This window comes from Equus przewalskii, chromosome 1, assembly GCF_037783145.1.
Source record: "Equus przewalskii isolate Varuska chromosome 1, EquPr2, whole genome shotgun sequence".
NCBI classification, from domain to species: Eukaryota; Metazoa; Chordata; class Mammalia; order Perissodactyla; family Equidae; genus Equus; species Equus przewalskii.
In genome coordinates this window covers 41,929,210-41,953,810 of record NC_091831.1, presented here as the reverse complement: position 1 = coordinate 41,953,810, position 24,601 = coordinate 41,929,210, and the positions used below count along the sequence as shown (strand labels likewise).

The window sequence follows — 24,601 nt, the reverse complement described above, 5'->3', positions numbered from 1 at the left end:
AGGCACAGAAAAGTTAAGCAACTTGCTTAAAGTCACAGAGCTGGCAAGCAGAAGAGCTATTACTCAGATCTGGGCAGCCTGACAGCAGAGTCCAAAGGCTTAACTGTTATACCATGCTACCTTTCTTGATTTTCAGTTCATAAAATAGGAACAATAGTATGTGTCCACGATACTGCTTTCTAAATTAAGTCACATTTATGCAAAAATCCTAGTACCATGCCCACTGTATAGCAGTACTGAATGTTCTTATTGCTACCAAGTACAGTAATTTTAGCCAAGCCTCTGTCCCCTACCACATTGAGAATTCCTTGAGGATGCAGTCTGCATTCATTCATTTGTTCACTAAATCATCCCACAAATATTCATTGAACAAGTACTGTGAGCTAGGTATTGCACCAAGCCCTATAAGCACTAGTCTTTGAAGACCCAGCGCTGGACAGCAAACCAACAGGATTCTACCTCAGGGCCTTTGCACTTATTGTTCCCTCTATCTGAAAAGCTCTTCTCCATATAATTTCAAGGCCTGTTTCCTCCCTATATTCTCTCTCCTCAAATGTTATCCCTTTAGAGAAACCTTCCTTAAATACCTTATATAAAGTAGTGCTTCCCCAGACTCTGTATTTTCTTACTCTGCTTGATGTTTTTCTACATACAGTTATCACCATCATACATACTAGACTCTAAACTCCATATAGACAGGCATTGCCAGTTCTGTGTCCAGAACCTAGAATAGTAGGCTAGTAAGTATTTGTTCTATTGGTGAAAGAAGGAGAAGAGAGAAGGGAGGGAAGGATAGAGGGAGGCAGGGACAAAAAAGAGGGGTGAGAATTTTGACCCACAGATGCTTTACAAACAAGAATATGTTTTTCCATCCTTTCTTGTCCAAACTGCATCTCACCATGAACAAAAGAAGGCTGGCATTCTCCCCCTCCATCACTTTCCATCACTGCTGCAAAAATCCTGAGAACCCCTCAAAGTCGCTCCTCAGTTTCCCTTCTTGTCCTCCCTAAAAACCTGTCTCTTGCTATTTAAATTTCAACACCTGTTCTCGTTCCTCCCTTAAAAAAAAACGATGACCTCCGCGGAGACCAGCTTTTCTTTTCATTTCTAGCAATACTGAAGAGCTATAATTTAGCAGCACCATAAGTGGTGGTTGTAATCACTTGTAATTTATCATCCAAGTACCACAGACTAATTCATGATTAAAGAAAAAGCTCTCCTTATTTTTCAATTATTAAAAATACGCATTTGTGGGTTCCTTCTTCAAACATGACATCATTAATTAGCAGGAAATGTACTTTGAACTTCTTTTCTAATAAGAGTAATGAATTTACACTAACTCTTTTTTTCCTTGCACCACTGTAATCATTTATGGTAGTTCTAATTGGCATTAGACTATTCACAATTATTTTGGTTTTCATCTTTCTCAAAACATGCTAGGTTTGCTGTCCCTGACCCTTTTGAGGTTGGATGTGGCCCTGTGACTTGCTTTGGCCAACGAGATGAGTGTAGACATGACATTTGTCACTTAAAGGCAGAAGATCTCAAAGAGCAAGTGGTGACATTTCATTTCCCCTTCAGTGGTGATTTGGAGACATATGGCAAGATAGAGTCCCCATGAGAGTGGATTTCCATGTAACGATACTGGGTGGAGGCCCCATGCTAGCCCATGGTGAATATGTAAAGTAATTAAGAAATGAACCTTTGCTCATTAATTCACTAACTTGAGGATTCATTTTCTTTGTCTGTTTCTGCAGCAATATGAGGTCCATCCTGACTGACAGAGTAGGAGACTAGGATCCGTGTCCATGCAAAACAGAAGCTAACTCATACTGCCGACCTCATTCCATCAGGACCATAAACTAGGTATTTCAGTGATGATAATGGAATATCATGGAACAAATATCATGGAAGGAACAAATTCACACAGACTATGAAACCATCGTAGAACATTTATTTTTGTATGTTCCTTTGTCCGTCTTGAGGCTTTTTTATGAGGCTATTAAGGAATTTATGTCACGTGTTTTTTACTTTAAAAGAGCTTTTTGGGGTGGTAAGACTAACAACCCATTCTTTCAACATGAGAAATAATTCTAGGTACTTTACTTACTCTAAAAAATTCTTTGCATTTTCTTGTAAAATTTTTAACTATAACATCACACTATGGAAAATGGTGTAAATACCATGCTTTATTCTTTTTGTTTATACAATTACATAAACAATTCTATCCTGAATGAGAACCATAGACCCTTCAAGCCACTCTTTTGTCTCTACATATTAGGGATATATCTTCAAAATACTGGAAATATCCCCTCAAATAATGGATGAATGAAAAAACTTCCTATTCTGTGGCTGCTTCTTGTAGTTTCTTAAAATGTTCTCTCTCCTTACCCACCCCCACCTTCCTCTCCCTCTTTCTCCTTCATGTACACACACACACACACACACACACACACACTTCACAAAATGTAATAATCAAAACGCCTACAGGTTCAGTTTAAGTCCATTTAAAAATAAGTCCTGTTATCTCCATTGAAATAGTATTTTTAAAGAATCCTGCATTTGTTCCAACCTAAATACAACAAAGACTTCACCAGACATGGCTGTTTAATATACTGCAAATTCTTCTAACATCTGCTCAGGCAGTGAGCAATTCCGAACAAGCGGCTGCTCCATATGAAATTCTCCAGTTGTCTTCACAAAATCTCACTACTAGAAAAACATGTATAACTATTACTTTATTAATGAAGAAAATTTTGCATGATGTATTAAAAGGGGCTGGGGAAGAGGTTTTCAAACACTATACCACAAAGAAAACAAGATTTGAAGAAGTCAGGGCCCACTCCTACTGTTCTCAAGCAATTAAGTCCAGGCAAAGAATCAGGTATGACTAATCACTTCAACTGCCTTCAAGTTCAATGAAAATTGCACCTGAATATGTCCAGAGAGAATCTGAGGGAAGTGGGATTTGCTCTTAAGAAACACTTCAGTCCCTTTTGAAAACGCAGAGCAAGAATGAAATAGCAGTAGTCCAAAATTTTGGATACTAAGCTTCCATGCCTCATTAATGTCAATCTGCAAAGTGATAATTAACTCTTTTGTTGTTAGTCCCGTGGAGTCAATTTGGACTCCTAGTGACCCTGTGAACAGTAGAGCGGAACCCTGTCCCGTCTTTTTGTGCCATCCTCTCACCTTCTGTATCAGACAATGCTCTGCTGCTCTTCATAGGGTTTTCATGGCCAATTTTTTGGGAAGTAGGTGGCCAGGTCCTTCTTCCTAGTCTGCCCTAGCCTGGAAGTTCTGTCAAAACCTATCAACCATGGGTGACCCTGCTGGTAATTGAAACGCTGGTGGCACAGCTTTTAGCATCACAGCAACGTGCAGCTACCACAGTATGACAACTGAAGACGGGGGCTGTGGTTCCCTAAACGGAAAACGAATCCAGGTCACAGGAGTAAGAAAGCTGAATCTTAACCACTCAACCAGCAGGACTGGCTGATAATTAACCAGTCCTAAGAAAAAGGTGAAATTCAACAAGAATAATATTCCAAGAAAATAAGACACAAATAAATAATTAAACCCATGCTAACTCTTTCAGCTGCTAGGAATAGTTCTAATTAGTAACCAATTGTGTTAAAAACTATCACAACAAGAACATAAATTGGGCAATAAACGCTGTCTTTGTGAACAGAATGAGAAATTCCTTTCATGGGCAAACAATTCATGCACTCATGTAGTCCTTTACTTTTGCTAGGGGGAAGCTACAACGCTTCAGCTGAAGTCATCATGTTTTATTCCAAACACTTATCTGTTCACTGGATTCAAGCCTGGGCAATCCCACAAATGCCTGGGGACACAGATTGCAGTGTAGGCTAGATGAGGCTGGCAATTCAGCGAAGAGTACGAGGTCAATGCATGTCTGCACACTTTTAAGCTAGGAAAGGAATACAGTTCTGCACCCTTTACCAGAGAAAAGAGAAACATTTCAGACAGAAAATAGCTTTCGTCAGTTTGCCAACACTAGTCAAAACAATATCTTTTTGTTTCTCTCTTCCACATAAACACAGAAACCTGAAAGCGAATATATCATGGATGGCTTAAGAAAAACCAGATTGTTCCATTGCTGGAGGGATTTCTAGTTGATTTTCCAAACCTATTTTCTAAATCTGCCTGGCTCAGTGCACCCATACCTAGTGAATTATGCAGTGATCAAAAGTCACAAAATGCTTTCACGAGAAAAATAAATTGATGAGAGCATAAAGGTGCATGATTTTAATGTCAGATATTAACACACAATCCCTTCCTAACTTTCAACATGATAGGCTTACTCCCTTTGAGGCAAGTAGTGAGAAGAATATAAAATCCTAGGAGTGTTTCCCAAAATGTCAAAATACCAACACATGTCAAAGACTTCACTGGTGGAGCGTGTCCAGAGTTGTGGTAGCAAAAATCCCACTGCCTTAACCCCCAGCCCTGCCCTGATTTTCTTGCCTACCCTCCCCCATCCTCCAAAGCTGATCTATTCCCTCTCTGTACGTCCCCAAATGAAAACTCCACTAAGCCCTCTGCTTTCTGAAGTCTCCTTCCCATTATTCAAGGAAACACACGGCTACCGTATCATTTCCAAACTCCCTTAACCTTTTCCTAACCATTAACATTGCAGAAAGGAGTCTGCCCACTTTTCTAAGAAATCTATTCCTACAAGTCGTCTGGTAACAATGGGTCTGTGTTTGTACAATCCTCAGTCCAGGTCTACTTAGAAAAAATTAGAAGTGTATGCAGTACAAGATCCCAGAATCTTACTTCCTTCAGTAGTAATTACCCTGGTTCCTTCCTCAACTTCCCTAAATTGTAACAATTTTAGTCTCTCTGAATTACCATATAACTTAGAACCAATATCATACATCTTGCTAGATAAGCAGTGCCTCATATTATTCTTTCATCATCTACATATATAAGAATTCCATATGCATACATTCCACAGTTAGCTTATTTTTCTACCAGTGAAGTCTTGATGTCAAAGATTCTATCTTCTACGTCTTTGGTAGAGGAAACAATAACATACATTTAAATTCTTGTTTACCTAGATAATTGAAACTTTGGGAAGTGGGAAAGATAAAGAAAATTGAGTTTTGTTCTAATGGAACAATTTGATCAACCAGTCCTAAGTTCCTACTGCATGAAAGGCACTGAGTTGATGAGACCACCATGAAAAAGAAATAGCCCCTTTGAAAGCTTTGAAAGTTTGGTGGTGGGGGGCGGGGTCACAGATTGGATGCCTACATAGTAACTATCATGCAAGGCAAGAATGGTAAATTAATTACAAGAGAGTGATCACTTCTGACTTGGATTTGGGGAGAAAGGAATATAAATAATACTGAAAATAACCAAGTGACAGAATTAAGAGGTATCCTGTAAGTTCTGCAAGAATTCCAGAAAGTAGGAAAATGTTGTGAAACAGCCATTGGCTTTCACTTGCCCGTAATCTGCCTGCAAGAAAAGTCTAATGGAACATTTGGCTCATCACAAGTAGAGGAAATGCATGTAGTATTTTGGGCGATGACGAAGTTGTACATCTTTCAGAGCAGAGTCCTGGCGTCTTCGTGGAATTGTGTGCCTTCCAGCAGATCTCTGGGTGGTTATGTGAAAACTACATCCATGCAACTGAGAGAATATGAAAAGGCAGACCCAAGCCAGGTAACCACAAATGTTATCTGCTGGGACATGTCTTGAGGAGGACTCAGAGCCAGTGCAGGAAGTGGTACTGGGGAAAGAGTTGGACATCCTTTCTTTGCATTCCATTCACCCAGGTGAATAATTAGAGAATTGGTGAATAAGATCCGCCCTAGGCACCTTTGTTTCCTTCTTTTAAGGGAAAATAAAACATGATCATAGAGAAGGAGGAAAATAGCTGAGAGCTAATCAAGATAATGCCTTTCCTTTTGAGGAAACTGGCAGCCTAGAGAATATTATAAAGCCTGCAAATAGATATTAATGACATAGAACATAATCCCTTCTCCCCAGTCATTGCGCCCTGGCCAACTCCCACACTCTGACTTGCCGGGTTCTGACTCTCTAGCAACTGAAATCAGATATGGTTTAACTTACCAAGAAGTGAATATATAATAGCAACTTCTTCGTAAGATTCACTCAGAAATATTCAATAATAAATATTACTCAAAAGTTCCAAACCAAAAATTTTTTTAAAATAACTAATTTGACTCAAGTTTTCCACTGAAAAAAGTGAAGTTTTGCATATCCAGGACAAAATGCATATATATATAGGCTATATCCATCATATGAACTTGTGAGCTATCACTTGATTTCTGATTCCATTTATTTTGTAAAAAATTATCACTTTGCTGTCCCAATTAGTAAAGTCCTGCTAAAAAGCCATAATTGCATTTGAGTTTCAGTTTCAGAAAAGGCTGCTGTCAATTTAAGGGATATTTTCTGAGTTTAAAAACTGCCACAAAAGTGACCTAGGAAAAGGTCAATAGGTCTTTCCGACTGTATCCCGAGAAAAACTGGACACAAACTCTAGGTCAAGACTAGTGTCTAGTCTCCATGGCAGGGCGGCTCACAGTCATGTCAAGCTTAACAAGCTATCCTTTGGGAGTATATTTTTTGGCATTAAGACTGGTTTTTGGTTCTCACCCTGACTTGAGCAAAGTGAAAACACTTTTGTGGCTCCATCTTTGGTAATGAGTACATTCCTGACAGGCTAGTAACCCATCAGAAATGATGGCATGTTTAAAAACAGAATTACAAAGGATGGTGAGCTACATTCACCAGAGTAAATACAGTAAAAGTCGGAAGACAGGACAGTGAAAAACTAAAGTACGACTATGTTCCTGGCCGCTTGCTTAAGTTTAAAACACTTTAAATGAAAACTATCAATGTGATTCCATTTCAGGAAGACAATTTAACCTCCCATCAACAAACATTTAGCAGTCCCCTACTTGGGGTTTATACACTGGAGTGAGTGCTGTAGAAGATACAGAAACACTCTGGAATTATAATCTAATAGGTAAGAAAAATATGCAAAAAAAATTAACCATCGTACAATACAGAATGTGAAAGTCATATGAAGGGGGAGAAGTGTTACAGAAGCCTAGATAAAAAGGAAAATTCTAGTTGCTGGAACAGGGAAAGGCTTAATAGAGGAGATAGCATGACAAGGCTTGAAAGTAGTTAGGATTTCAGGGTAGATATGGGGATATATAATGCAGGACAGGCAATGATGTAAGCAAATCCGCCAGCACAGGAAAGTATGGACTATGCTTAGAAATAGCAAGTAGGCTCTAAGTTGGAACATTGGGTCAGAAGTGCATTTGCTAATAATCTTAGTTACGAGTGACAGAAACCCAGGTGCAATCTGCTTAGGCCCAAGGAGGTTTGATTCAATGATTGCATGGGCTCATAAAACCCAACTGAAGGAGAGTCAGGCACATTCACATCTTAGCTGCCTCAAGGACAGTGGACACTCTCTTGCGGGAGTTGGAACATAAATATTTAAAGGTTCTCTGAGATGATATGAAAAGACCTCCAGGTGAAGCTAGAAAAGCGACATCCAGTCTTGACTTACTTGGCAACTCATTCAATCCCTCTGGTCCACAGTTCTTTCATCTGGAAAGTGGGAGAAATTATACTACTTGTCTAGTCTACCTGCGGCAGGATAACTGTGAGGCTAAAGAGACACTCTAAATACAAAATGATTCCATGGAAAATGGCCTGACCAAAAGTATAAGAGAAGTATACTATCAATCTCAGAAAAAATATTATCAAGCATCAAAATCCTTTCTTAAAGGATGGGAAAAGAAATTAGGGAGCACAAGAATGTGCACGCACACACACACATACACAAACACATACACACATATCCAGAACTGCTCAAATAATCTGAACAAGCTGTTGCAATAGAAAAAAAAAACTAACAAAGAGCAGGTCACTTTTCATCTTCCTATCATTTTCAGGAAATGCCAAAAAAGTAAAAATAAAAGATGCGACAACAGTTTTTCCATGTGCTAAGCCAGCTGCTACTACCTTAACATGATACTGTTGTTTAAATAACAGTAATAGAATCCAGAGGCCCATCAGAAATAACACAATGCTTTATAAAGAGAGGGAAACTAGTTTTATCCATCCTAAATGAAATACGTAAGTCTCCAGGCAAAGCCAAAACAGATGGAGAAAAAAATAGTTTCTAATAATGAAAAACTCCCAATAAACCTCTTCTTTGCGTTTCTTATTTCAGAGAGCACAGGACAAAGAAATACATAGACTGTCACTTATATCATCCAAGAGAAAAATTCCTTCATCCAGCCACATGACAGGCTTTAATGAACAGTTACTACGTGCCAGGAAAGATGCTGGAGAAAGGAAATATGAAAAACTAGTTTTTGCTCTTGAGGAGGTAAAGCCCCCAGGAATGAAATCCAGCAACATCCATTTTGTGAGTATAAGGAAAATCACTTCCATTATTGTAATTGTATTTCAGAAAAACCCTCTGAAGAAAGTATTGCTGTACAAATTTGAAAACTGAGGCCCACAGAGTGTAAGCGATTTGTTCAAGTTTGTAAAATCAGCATCTGGTGGAGCCAGGATTCAAACCCACATCTTCTGACCCAAAGACTTTCCCTAACACTGTGTGAACGAACACATGCAGGCAAGGCTCTTCTTTAGCATCACCACACAATCTGCTGAGCCCTTCATATTTGCACAGAAAATTCCATTGGGCATCCCATTTCTTCTGGGCGTGTAGTCAGAAAACAATCTGAATGGGAATCTGACATAAATCATCATGCGCCTAGTAACATGACATCAAACTATGTATAGCAAGAACTACTCCAAATGTAAGGAGAGATGGAAACATAATAATACAAGAAATGTTTGCTTACCTCTCTCAGCCCATGACTGATACAGTCAATAAAACATAGGTAATATTTTCAACTTTACTTATAATTTTCAGAATGAATCAAAACAACAAGATATCACCCCCCATCCCACCATTAAATTGGCACAAGTTTTTAAAAAGCTGAAAAACTCAGTGTGTACATTTTATAACAGAATTTTTTTATTGAAGTCACAGTGGCTTATAATATTATATAAATTTTCAGTGCAAATCATTATATTTTGATTTCTCTAGAGATTGCATCATGTTCACCACCAAAAGTCTAGTTGCCATTCATCACCATACACATGTGCTCCTTTCCCCTTTCCACCTTCTCCCCACCCCATTCTCCTCTGGTTACTACCCATCTGTTCTCCATATTTATGTGTTTGCTTTTTTGCTTATCTTCCACATATGAGTAAAGTAATACAGTAATTGCCTTTGTCTGACTTATCTTGCTTAGCATAATACCCTCAAAGTAGATCCATGTTGTTACAAATGACACGAATTTGTCTTTTTTATGGCTGAGTAGTATTCCATCGTGTAGATATATACCACATCTTCTTTATCCATTCATCCACTGATGGGCTCTTAAGTTGCTTCCACGTCTTGGCTATTGTGAATAATGCTGCAATAAACACGGTGGTGCATATGTCTTTTCAAATTAGTGTTTTTGTATTCTTTGGATAAATACCTAGAAATGGAATAGCTAGATCATATAGTATTTTTATTTTTAATTTTTTGAGGAATCTTCATACTGTCTTCCATAGAGGCTGCACCAGTTTGCATTCCCACCAGCAGGTAAGAGGGTTCCTTTTTCTCCACATCTTCTCCAACATTTGTTACTTCTTATCTTTTTAATAATAGCCATTCTGATGGGTGTGAGATGATAGTTCATTGTAGTTTTGATCTGCATTTGCCTAATAGTTAGTGACATCCAAAAGTGGAACATCTTTTCATGTGTCTGTTGGTCATCTGTATATCTTCTTCAGAAAATGTGTGTTCAGATCCTCTGCCCATTTTTCGATCAGGTTATTTGTTTCTTCGTTGTTGAGTTGGATGAGTTCTTTATATACTTCGGATACTAATCCGTTATCAGATAGATGATTTGCAAATATCTTCTACCAATTGTTAGGCTGTCTTTTCATTTTGTTGATGGTTTCCTTTGCTGTGCAGAAGCTTTTCAGTTTGATGTAGTCCCATTGTTTATTTTTCCTTTTGTTTCCATTGCCTGAGGAGACATATTCAAAAAGATATTGCTAAGGCCAATGTCAAAGAGCATACTGCTCATGATTTCTTTGAGGAGTTTTATGGTTTCAGGTCTTACATAAAGGATTAATTCATTTTGAGTTAATTTTTGGGTATGGTGTAAGATAATGGTGTACTTTCATTCTTTTGCATATGGCTGTCTAGTTTTCCCAATATCATTTAATGAAGAGAATTCTCTTTCTCCACTGTATGTTCTTGGCTCCTTTGTCAGAAATTAGATGTGTAGGTTTATTTCTGGGCTCTCAATTCTGTTCCATTGACCTGTGTGTCTGTTTCTGTGCCAGTACCATGCTGTTTTGATTACTGTAGCTTTGTAGTATATTTTGAAATCAGGGAGCATGATACCTCCAGCTGTGTTCCTTTTTTCAGGATGGCTTTGGCTATTCTGGGGTCTTTTGTTGTTCCATATAAATTTCAGGATTCTTTTTTCTATTTCCATGAAAAATGTCATTGGGATTCTGATTGGAATTGCACTAAATCTGTAGATTGCTTCAGGTAATATGGACATTTTTACTGCGTTAATTCTTTCAATCCATGAACATGGAATATCTTTCCTTCTCTTTATGTTTTCTTCAGTTTCCTTCAACGCTGTCTTATTGTTTTCAGTGTACATGTTTTTTACCTCCTACGTTAAATTTATTCCTAGGTATTTTACTCTTTTTGTTGTGATTGTAAATGGGATTGTGTTCTTGAATTCTGTTTGTGCTAGTTCCTTGTTAGTGAATAGAAATGCAATTAGTTTTTGTATGTTGATTTTGTACCCTGCCACTTTACTGTATTTAACTATTTATAATAGTTTCCTGGTGGATTTTTTAGAGTTTTCCACATATAGAATCATGTAATCCACAAATAGTGTCAGTTCTACATCTTCCTTTCCAATTTAGATACTTTTAATATCTTTTTCTTGCTTAATTGCTCTGGCTATGACCTCCAATACTATGTTGAATAAGAGTGGCAAGAAAGGCCATCCTTGTCTTTTTCCTGTTCTTAGAGAAATAGCTTTTGGTTTTTCACCATTGAGTATGATATTGGCTGTGGGTTTGTCATATATGGCCTTTATTATGTTGAGATACTTTTCTTCTATACTCATTTTATTGAGAGTTTTTATCATAAATGGATGTTGAATCTTAAATACTTTCTCTGCATCTATTGAGATGATCATGTGATTTTTATTCTTTATTTTGTTAATGCAGTGTATCACATTGATTGATTTGTGGATGCTGAACCATCCCTGTGTCCGTGGAATAAATCCCACTTGATTGTGGTGTATGATCCTTTTAATGCATTATTGTATTATTTTATTGAGGATTTTTGCATCTATGTTCATCAGTGATACTGGCGTTATAGGAGAATTTTTAATGCACATATCCTTCAGTGCAACAATTTCACTTCTGGGAAAGCATTAAAGGTCACCATTTAGCCAGGCTCAAGATTTGAGTTATTGTTCTCTCTGTCCCAATCCAATCCTTACCAATCCTGTATATCCAATACTTGTCAAGTCCTGCCAATTCTACTTCCAAAATGTCTCAATCTGTTTCTCACCTCATCCTCATTGTAGAACATCATTTTTTTTCTTATTTGACTATTAGCTTCCTTACTGGTCCTTTCAATTCCTGTTCCCACCACTAACATTTATTACAAATAGTCATCCAGATATATCTTCAGAAGTACAGTTCCAACAGAATCACTGTGAGGTTAAAAAATAATCAATGGTTTTCCATTGCCTTTCAAGTTAAGAATGAATCCCTTTTCCCAACTTTCAAGGCACACCACAATATGGCCCCATCATTTCCTCCCATTATTGCCTAGACAAAATGGGGAAAATGCAATTCTCAAACAAACCTCCACTGATCTTGCTTCAAGGATTTTACAACCCTTCCATAATCTATGTGAAGAATTTCTTCTTTAAATCCCCATACTACTATCGTTGTATCTCTTTTAAACCATTTTATGTTCTAGGTTAGATTATTTGCAAACTTGGTCTACTCTTACATTATATTACGCATTCCTTGAAAACAGCCTATGCCTTATTTTTCTCTATATATGTTTTCAGTGGGATTCCTTGAGGTAGAGCCTAAGACAGGGATTCTTGCAAGAAATTTATCGGAGCAGTACTCTCAGGAGGAAGTAGGGGGGTGAGGAAAACAGAATAAACAGTAGATGAAATAAGGCAAAGATGTCCAAGTCTACCTTCAGCCTAATCCCATGGGAGCACTGAAACATCGAATGCACCCTAGAAATTGTCCCAGTGGAGGTGAGAAAACAGGGCTGTTACATACAGCATCAGTCAGACATTGGTCAGTGGCGATCTTTGGAGGGAGGTATAACTTCCCAGGCATCTCTCAGCTAGGGACCTCCCATGAGCAACAGGCAATACTTTGAAGACCACAGGTGTGAACCTTTAACAACCAATATCCACAATAGCTGGTAGACAGGTGCACCCACTCAGTAAAGGAATTCTGGAAAGTATACTTACATCACCTATTACAGAATCCCTTACAACACCTCTAATAGCTCAGAGCCAATAGTAAACGCTCAATAAATAGCCGGTGAAAAGAAGTGCCTATATGAATAAATGACTTTATTCTCTTAGTTGAAGTGCATTAGTATATGCTTACACATAGCAACTTGTTCACTCACTGCCTTAGTTCAAGCTGTTATAACAAAGTGTCATAGACTGGGTGGCTTATAAATGACAGAAATTTATTTCTCACAGTTCTGGATGAAGTCTGAGATCAGAATGCCAAGCATGGCTGATTTCTGATGAAGGCCTTCTTCTGGGTTGCAGATGGCCTATTTCTCATTGTTGCAGATGGCTCCATCTTCATGATGTAATTACTTCCCTAAGGTTCCAACTCCGAATACCATCACATTGAGAATTAGATTTCAACAAATGAATTGGAGAGAGGGACACAAACATTCAATCCATAACACTTACTCTTCCCCAGGAAAACAAACAAGCAAACAGAAAGAAAAATGCATGGGATTTTATATTGCATTCTCCTGATTTAAAATAAATTTTTGTACTCACTAGCAAGTCTGAGCTAATACATTTAACTTTAAATTAATTCATACCCATGGAAAATTGAACAAATTGTCATTCTTAGAGATTTAAGATGAAGATTAGTGAAAACATGAAGGGAATTTCTGATGAAAGTGATCATTTTCATTCTTAAGAACAGAATGTCCGCTAGTAACCCCATCAAGCTACTGATTATGGTAATAAATATTTACAGAAGGAGCCAAATCTTTCCCTGCAAACCCCAAGAGAGTCTCTTAGCTATAGTCAATCATCTTCCAAGTTAAGGTCTTCTTTTGATCAATGAGTAATAAATGAACAAATGATATTTCGGTAGGCAGCATATTAAACCCATCAGTGGCATTGTATTTCTGCTTTCAGTTGGATCATGTTTAAATCAATGTTTGGTATAAAATCAGTATGGTTTCATTTTAAAAGCTCTAATAAAAAAAGGCTAAAACAAAATACACATGCTATGGAAACTCTAACCAAGTAACTTATGCTTGCAATAATTTATCAAGCACATTTTGAATGCCAGCAATGTGCAAATCACTCTAGAAAGAGATACTGGGAGTATGTAGATGAATAAGATTTGTTTCCTGCCCTCAAGATGGTTCCTGCTCTCAAGATGGTTAGAATCTAGTAAGAAAGGGAATAAACGTACTGATACCTAAAAGAAAGGATATAATGAACTTACTAAAATGCATCAATCCCATGCTCAAAAGCCTTTTCTATTTCCCCATTACCTCCGATGTGAAGTACAAAGTCATTAGGATTCAAAATCCTCCACGGGTTCTTTCTATTTATTGATTGATTGACTATCTATCTATTTATTTATTTAATTGATTGATTTTATTTTCTCAGCAGATTATTTATTGAACACATTTGTGCTAGGTATGAAAATGTTGATAGACAAGATACACATCAGCTTTGCCTTTATCATCCTTGTATTTCTCACCCTTTCCTTTCACATAGGTTAAACTCCAATCAGACATACCTAACCATTCCCAGAATCAGCCATTGAACGTTCAACCTCCGTAATTTTGGCAAGTGCTTTTTCTCCCATTTGGTATACCTTCCTCATATTTCTCACCTAGTAAATCTTCCAGTCCTTCAAGTTTTAGTCCACATGCTACCACTTTAAGCTGTAATTCCTGATACCCCCTATTCAGAAGAAGGGGTTCTTCTCTCCTTTGTACATCCCTAGCATTCTGCAGCCTTTCTGTTACTTGACCTATATTACCAAGTAAAACTTACTGTATCAGAGAGAGTCCCAAGAGGAAAGAGCTCTCTTGCATTTGAATCATTTGAGGAGCATTTATTTAGAAAAGGCATATTAACCGTGAGGGCGGGATGTAGAGAAGCCACAAGGGTTAGACCATAACCCAGGAATAGTAGCAGAGGAGTTGTTGCCGTCTCTAGCCAAAAGACTCAAAGGGAGGGACTATTTACCAATACTCGGGAGGAAAGAGTCAGCGGAGGAGGCTACCTTTAAAGAGGCAGGGACATCCATCAGAGGGACACTGCCAACCCCAGGAGTGTCACAGAGAGAAGAAATACCCTAACCTCACTTTCTTCTCCCTCTTATCTGCTCCTGGGGTGCCCCTGCAGCAGGCTGAATCCCACTAAAATAGTGAGGTCCAGGAAGCTCTTGTGGTCATCCACGCAGGTCATTGCAGCGGGGCAGATAATATGGCTGGTAAGGGTAGAGAACAAATCCGCAGAGGCAAGGGAAGAAATCTGCCACACTTACACATTTGGCTCCTCTTCCAGACTCTGAATTCACATATAACCCTGGTACTTAGGACAACATTGGAACATAATGCTTATGAAGTACTTCCTTAATGGATATTGTGTTATAAGAGCAGTGCAGAGGGATACAAGCATTCAGAAGAACACAAGGTTATATCTGACTAACAGCAGTGAGTTCAGGAACACAGGTACTGTTCTTTTCTCAGTTATCCATATTGAAGCTGCTAATTGTTGGCTTTATTAATTCAGCAAAACTAGTCTGACTCCTCACCTCCCAACTTTTTCAGAGTGATGGCTTATACAGACATTTAGTTAGGTGGTTCATATGGAAAACAGTTTCATGTGTAACTCATCCATTTGAAATTTTATCCCAGAAAAAGGAATAAAAAATAAAAGATGCTTTGACATCTACATCTTCACCATCCTTTTGCACCTCTGATTTTGCACTATTGCTCTTTGTCAAAAATGACACTACTCTTTACTTCCTTCTTCAAGAAGTGATTTCCAGAAGTGATAATGGAATAAATCTTGATTTTGTGTGTATGTCTGTGTGGTAATTTACTAGAGGAAGATCACGGATTAATGAAATCTACAGATGACCCTTGGTGGTCTAGCGGTTAAGATCCAGCACTCTCACTGCTGCGGCCCCCATTCATTTCCCAGTCAGGGACCCACACCGCTCGTCTGTTGGTTGTCAGACTGGCAGCTGCATGTTGCTGTGATGCTGAAAGCTATGCCACCGGTATTTCAAATGCCAGCAAGGTCACCCATGGTGGACAGGTTTCAGCGGAACTTCCAGACTAGACAAACTAGGAAGAAGGACCTGGTCACTCACTTTTGAAAAAATTGGCCATGAAAACCCTATGAATAGCAGCAGAGCACTGTCTGATATAGGACCAGGAGGTGAGAGGATGATGCAGTACAATCAGGCAAGGTTTTGCTCTGCTGTACACATGGTCACTAGGCGTCAGGATCAACTTGACAGCACTAAAAACAGATGACTCTAAATCCTGCTTAAGGGTTTCAACAACCTCTTTTACCAAAGTTTTTAAATGAAACTTTAACTGTTAACATAATTGACTGACTTAGGTCTCATTAACTTTCAACCTGAATATTCTCATCAAATAGCTAGTGTAGGAATTGGCCAAAGGTTGATGACACAGGAAAAAATTAAAGGTCTAAATCACCTATGAACTGGATAATCAGTCACTGAGTTATTGAGCCGAGTGTATGTTATGGAGTCCTCTTCCATCAATGCTTTAATGCAATTTTTATAGATGCTTTGTCAGTTGTTCATGAAATCACTACTCTTGTAACACAGCACTGTTTTAGAGATAGAGAATTCTACTGGTGCTTTGAGCATTTTAAATTAAGTTATACCCATTTATGAGAGAACAGCTCCTACGTTTTTAGTTCTAAGACTGTGAATCTGACTGCGTATTTATTTGAACAGGAAGATCTTGCCTAAAGTTTAATAGATTTTACAGGATGCAGCCCAAATATCTCCCTTTAAACCACCAGCACTGTGATGAGAAAAATATGTGTAGCTCCCCCAAGCCATACACTCTAGAGGCCTCCTCCTCTGCAGGAGGTTCTATCGCCACATAGAGAAGAAAGAGAGGGGAGAAGATAAGAGGATTCTAGTTGAGACTAAGAAAGCGATGAGACTTGTCTCCACACAAATAACGCATACCATACCCATCCCCACCACCGTCCCCATCATCCCGACTATCTTGCCCAAAGCCACGACTGCTGACTCGCAAACTTTTCTTCTGTGATGGCCAGGGAATCATGCGTTTCATAAACTGAGTTTGAAATGAAAGTAGGGCACTAACAGCTCTTGTTTTTGTCCCCTCCTTCACAACAGCTTTGAGAAGACTCCACGGAGCATCTTGGACTTCATGGAAACAAGCTCAAAGTCCAATGACTGTCCAAAGAGATGGTATAGCATTCAAACCTCCTAAACCTACTACTCAAGCTGCTCTGTTCTTACTCATTTTCTTCTATCAAAGAGCCTCTTATTTCATTTCAAGCTGGCTATATGAGGAAAAGTATACCAGGCATAAACAGTTTCTTAATCATTTGTTCCGAGAATACACATTGAATTATATTTACGTATCTACACCTCAGTCCTGTAGCTTCATTACAACTTCATAAGAAACACAGCTTCCCAGAACACACCACTAGATATTTTATCTCCGTTTGGAAACTTGCCTTTGTTGCTTTCTTGAATCTCTTCATCTATGCCTCAGTCTCCCATGCAGTTACCATTTAACAGGTATTTATAATGATTTTTTATGAATAAGTAACCTCGCTAGGTACTGTAGAAATCAAAGCCATATCAGAGACAGCCTTTGCCCGCAAATGGCTCACCGCCTAACTGAGGAAATAACAGGTACAAATAGTCAGAACAGAAGCAGAACATATGTGCCAAAATCAAGATACAGGTTGAGTGTAATAAGAAAGAAGGGAGATATTACCTGCATATGTATCACGCTTGTTAAGGAATGCAAATTTATTCCAATGCAATTTCTATACAGGGAACAATTTAGCTATAAAGCAAAATTCACATTTGCTTCTATACAATTTCGTCTGCGGAAAACTGCAACCCGTTGAATTGAGCTGTGTAAGAGTACAAAAAATAAATACCCACATGTACATACCTTGGATATTTACCAGCTACCTCAGTGTTATGAATCACACCTATCCACATCTAGGGTTAAAACTTTCTGTCTATTGCAGATAATCGTCCTTCTACCACTTCACAATAACTCACAAGCTGCACTCCTTCTGACACTCATTTCCATTAGCAAACTTCAGAGTTTTTTCAAGGTAAGGTACCATATTTATTGGAGCATTTATGTATTTCTTAACCAATCGACACATGTAAAAGCATGCTACCAATTTTACTAGGCTCCTATCTTCTTTTTATGTGTCACTGATGAAGTTTTTGAGCACTGTGTCCCTAACTCCATTTTTCCCAAGTTCTGTGGTTGTTTCTGTGAAGTGTGCATAACATAGTGTTATTTAGAAATGACGTCATGTTATAGCAGAATTGACTGTATATATGCACATTATTTGAAAAAGTATATAAAACATAAATAAATGTAATAATATAAGCCTTCACACACATACATTTCTTCCTCTCTCCCTTTCCTAGCACGCTTCCGTTAGTTTCAACATGGTTGATACAACTAACTCCCTTTTGGGATAAAGAAGTGTTCTAACCTCTTGCAAAGACAATAGTGCTAAATACTAACCTTGCCCTGTTGCAGGCCAATTTACGGTCTCTCCTTCTTCACAATAATAAGAGCAAGGATTGTCCGTTCTCTTCCATTCCCCTTAACCCTCAGGTATGCAGTAGAGAACTGAGAGTTTATAAGACTGAAGCACGTTTTGAGTTGGAGTCTTGTTACAGTCCAAGTAGAAAATGTATTCTACCTAAGTCAGACTTTAAATGTAAAATCATCACAAAAACTATATTTCCCTATAAAACTGTATCTCCAGCTACTACCATAGTGCCTGACACACCTTACGTACTTCATAAATATTAATTGAAAGTTAATTTAGTAGCATAACTATTTCTGATGGTTCTGTTGCTGTCAGCACACCTACCTTCTTCAAGTGAAATGCTTAAAACTTGTGACACTTTCATAAAAGATACCAAAAAAATTATATATCCAAACTACCATAGTTTCTAAAGAAATCATTGATGCCAACCTTAAAATGAGCTTATTTGAGCCCTCATTTATCCTTCAGTACACTCTCATTTTGCCTCTTATTTAACAATTATTGGCCAATAAAAAGAAAACAAATACATTGCCCATCCTTGCTTTTGAAGAGTGTAAACAAAGAAAGCTCAAAATAACCGACCTTGTTTCTGAAGTTGTCAGAATGTGGCACTTGTTACTATAGGAACAGAGCCAGTAATTATTCATCTTTAATTCATTTGATTAATTTAAACAGCAAAAGAATTGGAAAATTAAAAACCGATATTTGAACTGAATTAAGGAGGCAATTCAAGTGCAAGGAACACTCACTTGCCTTAGGGATGAATGGGTGTAATTCAAAGATACTTAATTATAGTACAAAGATCACTAAAATAAGCATCAATTGATGAATAAGATGTCCTCATCAGTGGCTAATGAGCCCAAGAATCAAATTTGGATCCATCTCAATTGAGGTATTTCGTTTTTTTTTTAATACAGTACCTTGTTTCTTAAATGAGTTTCCACCCATTTCTAAAGCCTAAGCTGAAGACTATGGGTTTCCATTATGAGCAAACATAGATGTCACAGGTCTTGACACACCGTGAAACTGCTAAAATGTGACGCTTAATCCGAGCACAAATACATTTTTCCACTCGATGTAACCTAGAGAAAGGCACACAGTTTCAGGAATTTTGGAACCTCTTTCTACCTAAAATAAATTCATGGGTAAAGTGAAAGACCGGAAGTTTTGTAACATTCCACAGAGGACCAAAACTCCCAGAAAATTTGGACACAGAAACTTGCTTATGTTTTTTTAAATGTTAAACCCTGATATGAAATATTAATCCTTTACTATATGCCAAAAACGTAGTACAATTTGTAGAGTTTTAGATATGATCTTTTAAATAGAATCTCACATATTACCAAAGAATAAAAAAAGTGTCACTTTTATGATAGGAAAAAGTCATAATAATATACTTAAGAAATACATGAAAATAATTTGAAAGTAACGGATTTGAATTGAGTATAAAGGTCATATTTTCAAACTAATAGGGATAACTAGAAAGCCTTCAGCTTTCATTTGGAGCAATTCACAAAGACAGTGTTCCTGACCAGACCCAGCAGGAGTCTTTGCGTGGAGCTTGGAGTATTGCCTCCCTTAGGAATGCTCATCACTTTACGCCCTCCTTCCCATCTGCTCGGTCTTGTGAATTAAGTGTTGAGCCAGGGTTGTGGACGGATGGATAAAACAAGGTGAAGTTAATGCACATTTTGAGAATCGCAATCTCTTTCTCCTTGGCTTGTGACCTCTGGTGACCAGCCAGAGAGAAGGTGGGTTTGAGGATAAGAACAAAATAGAAGTCAAATTTTGGAAGTTAGTATTTTACCCCAAAGTAGAGTCTTCCTTATTTATAAGCATCTAATTTACAAACCAACGTTTCATCCAGAAGCCCTACAACTCCTGCCACTGCTATATCTGAAAAATATTGGCACTAACAGTGTAAATAATCTATGTTTTCAAGGCATAGTGTGATAAAATGAAAATAAAGTAGCACTTCACTTAAAATCAAGGTGAAATCCTTAGCATGTCATTCAGTGCTTGTCATGATCTGACCTCTTCCTAATTGTTCTTTACCTTCAATCACTTTCTAATATAAAATCTGTGTCAGTGGTCCTTCAACTTTATCATAATTAACAATCACTTGAGTTGCAATGCTTATTAAAAAGGCCAAGAGCCCTTGACCCTAACCTTGTAAACTGATTCAGTGGGTGTAGGGTGAGACCCAGAAATTTACATATTTAAGTAGAACCTTCAGGTGATTCTGAGGCAGGTGGTTCCTGAGCCGCACTGATAAAAATACCCTATGTTTCAGCTGCACCCCCAAATTGTCGTGCTCTCTTATGTCTCGTGACTTCCTTCTCCACGAGTTCTGTCATTCAACTAATAATTACTGAGCACTGGTCTAGGCCAGCTCCTGTTCATCTTTGAAAGCTAATTTCCTGGTAAGGATTTCATGACCCTTACCAGCTACACGACAGCTAAATTAAGTGTCCTTTTGCTCACCAAGAACCCTGAGTTTAGTTTTCTTCTAGCATTTAAATAGCTATATTAGAATGATTGATATACTTGTCTGTCTGCTCCACTAAACCATGGACCTGGTACAAAGTTGATGTTTCAAACAAATACTTGATAAATAACTGAAAGTAAGTGAGTAAATGAATGCACTGACTTCAAAAGTGGACCTCCAGATACCAGTGGCTTGTCTCAGGGATGCTTTTAGGCTTCATCTCCCCAACTCCTCCTGCTCCCAAGCAATTCCTTTTCACAGGACATTAGAATTTTTTACTTCACTTTATCATATTGACTGATAATTCATTAAATTATAAGTTAATTTGAGTTAATAAACACTTTCCTTTTAAGATGAAAATCTCTCCACAAGGTAAAATATTTATCAGGGTTTTTACTATGACCGTAATATGGAACATTCTAATCAGATTGTTTTCTCCCTCAGGCTCACTTTCCTAACTCCTCTGCAACATTTCTAATTTTTCAGTAGCTTATTAAGTCTTGAGAATATTTTAGAATGAATTTTTAAATAAAAGTCTAAACTACATTTCTTTCTGTTGAGAATTCTTATTCCAAAATAGTTACATATATGAATCACAACTTTATGCATCAAGAGTCCTAGAATTTCAAAGAGGTATAGAGACCCATTTCAACTCATTCTATTTTACAGAAAAGAAAAACGAAGTGCAGAGAAGTTAAGGAAGTTTCAAAAGTTCAGGCAGTCCTCCCTTCTTTATTAAATATTTTGGATTCTATTTCAAAATGGCAAATAAAACTGAATATTTACATATGTACACTTTACTTTTGAAAGAAAATAATTCTATCCTATATTATCTGTATGGAAATAACAGACATCCATATACTGAGTGTTAAGTACAATGGCTTGATAGTATTTAAATTTATGGAAAGTTTTTAGTGTATGCGCATGGCTCTAGTCCACAGGGTTGATCATCAGGCAGGTGAAGAAATTCTGAAAATTAACATCTGACACTAAGGGTTCAGTAGAATTTTAATGGCATCAAAAACTACTGACAGTAGGAAGGTCCTCTTCAGTATGAGGCACAGATTTCTAGTTTACTCACCATTCGCTCTATGATACTAAAGTGGATCTAAGGTTCAGTAAGAAGCCTGGAGCAACTCCCTGTGCCTATGGCACGTAATGGACCTTCCCTAGCTCACCAGATAAACGAACTTCTCCCTAAGATTGAGTTGAGATGCCGTATTCTTACCCCATGGGTTCCAGTCGTGGCTCTGCTACTTGTATGACTTCATCAAATTACCTTGTCCTTCTCAGCCTCAGTTTTATTGACTATAAAATGGGCATAAAAATAGTACCCAGCATGCAGGGGTGCCATGAGGAATAAATGAGATAATGCATTTAAAAGCATTTAACATAGTATATGGTCATTAGTAAGTCTCAATAAATGATCATTATTAGTATTATCATCATCACTATTATTAATCTCACAGTTAGAAACAAGGTGGATGTTAATAAGGAATAAAATGGTCTGACTCAGTTTAATTATGTTTTAAATGCTTACTACGAGCCAGACACTGCTGCAGTGACTTACATGTATCTACTTTTAACAACAAACCTATGAGGTAGTGCTATGATCGGAATGTGTGTGTTCCCCAACATTCACATGTTGAAATTCTAACCCCTAAGGTTGATGTTGGTAGGAGGTGGGGCCTTTGGGAGGTGATTAGGTCAGGAGGGTAGAACACTCATGAATGGGAATAGTGCCTTATAAAAGAGACCCTGCAGAGATCCCCAGCTCCTTCCACCAAGTGAGGACACAGCAAGAGGGTACCAGCTATGAATCACAAAAAGCGCCCCTGCCAGAGAATGTGACCATGAGGTGCTTTGATCTTGGACTCCACAGCCCCCAGAACTATAAGACATTCTGTTGTTTATAAGCTACCACCGACTCTGTGGTATTTTGCTATAGGACTTAAGGACTTAGGGACCAAAGGACTTAAGACAGGTGGGTACTATTTCACTCATCTTACAGATGAAGAAAAAGTTGCATAACTTATCCAGTATCTCACAGGTAATGAGTAGAAGATGGGATTCAAATAAGAGCAGTCTTAGCACCCCTATGTTAAACCATTTCTCAGAGAGCAATACTCAACATGATTCACTCAGTTTAATTTCTCAGAGTTCCATTTAGCTTGGGGACTACTAATATTTTATTTTAATAATTTGGATAGCTAGAGACTCAATGAACCCAAGTTGATAAACAAATCTTAAGAGAAGTATATCAAAGTACAACAGCTTGGCCTATTATTTTCCCCAGCTCCTGCTCCACTGGTATTGGCCGAAGCATTTTAGCAAGGAGACCAGGCAAAGACAGAAAGGGGCAGGAAGTTAACTTCATCATTTGAGCATAATAATTACAACCACCAGCTATTACTGTCTACCCATAATGGGCCTGGCAGCATCATAGATACATTACATCCTTTGTTTCATTTCTTTTTCTCACATTTACAAAACAACAACACAGGAAAGATTTTCACCTCCATTTTATACAGAAGTGGAGATCCAAAACATTTAAATAACATGTTCTATACTTTGCTGCCCCATCAATGGCAAAGTTCACATTCAAACCCAGTTCTAAGATTCCAGAGAGCCATATGATATAAAGCTCAACCACTGCATTACAAGTATTAATGCCAAAACAAAGGAAAGGGAGGACCAAGGAAGAGAACAGAACTCCTAGGGGTTCCCATATTTGTCTAGAGTTTCAGACAATGGTAGACTCTAGTGCATCCAGTTCTTTAGGTTCCCCCTTTTTTTTTTTTTTTTTGAGGAAGATTAGCCCTGAGCTAACATCTGCCACCAATTCTCTTTGCTGAGGAAGACTGTCCCGGAGCTAACATCTGTCCCCATCTTCCTCTATTTTTCATATGTCAGATGCCTGCCACAGCATGGCTTGATAAGCAGTGTGTAGGTCTGCACCTGAGATCTGAACCAGCGAACTGTGGGCCGCCAAAGTAGAATGTGAGAACTTAACCACTATGCCACTGGGCCAGCCCCCTTTAGGTTCCATTGTTTAGAATATCTCCTATCATCCACTATTACCATTTTTCTCACCGGCCCCTCGAGCTGACTATTCAGATTTATCTGTATTTTATTTGCATTCTCACTCGCATTAGTGTCCATCTGCCTTGCTAATCTCTTTCAATCGCACAACTTGCTCACCAGGCATTTATTATTTCTAGATTTTTCTCCTAACACTGCTTCATTCATTTGTTCAGTTTACTCAACTACAGATCTTAATGTAATAATTTTTGTAATCCATCTTTTAAAGACTAGTTTCAGGCAGTTAAGCATTGCATTTCATGTTTACTTATTTTGTTATTCAATTCTTCCGTTATTACTTAGCTTGGCTGACAAGCAGCCATTCAATTAATTGTACAGTTATTAATAAAATAAAATTTAAATATAAAAGACAAACTGATTTTATACCATAGATATGACCTAAATACATTGTGGTTTATGAGATCAAGTATTCAGTCATGTACACATACACACACATGCTCACACACACAGCCAGGTACTTTGACTCCACAATTCTAAGATCTGCATGTGGCAGGTCACTGGACAAAGTATCAGATCTGGGTTAAATCCTGATTCTGCCTATTATTATATACATAGTCTTTGGTGAGTCATTCTACAACTCTGATCTTCAGTTTCCTCATCTATATGGGCACAATAAGCTATCCTTACAGACTTGTGTGGATGACATGAGCTAATAAATAAATACAAAGTACATAGCATAGAGTCCAACATACAGGCTCTCAATACATATCCATTTATTGTTAGTATATTAGTCTCATTCTCCTTTTAATTCCAATTCTACATTCATAATATTTTAGTTTAATTCCAG

At 37.9% G+C, this 24,601-nt stretch overlaps 1 protein-coding gene across 1 annotated transcript in view; it reads right to left on the bottom strand.

Annotated features, from left to right (window-relative positions):
- PRKG1 (protein kinase cGMP-dependent 1) overlaps positions 1–24,601 on the bottom strand; it is a 1,115,575-nt gene that overhangs the window by 980,049 nt on the left and 110,925 nt on the right. The window lies entirely within an intron of this gene.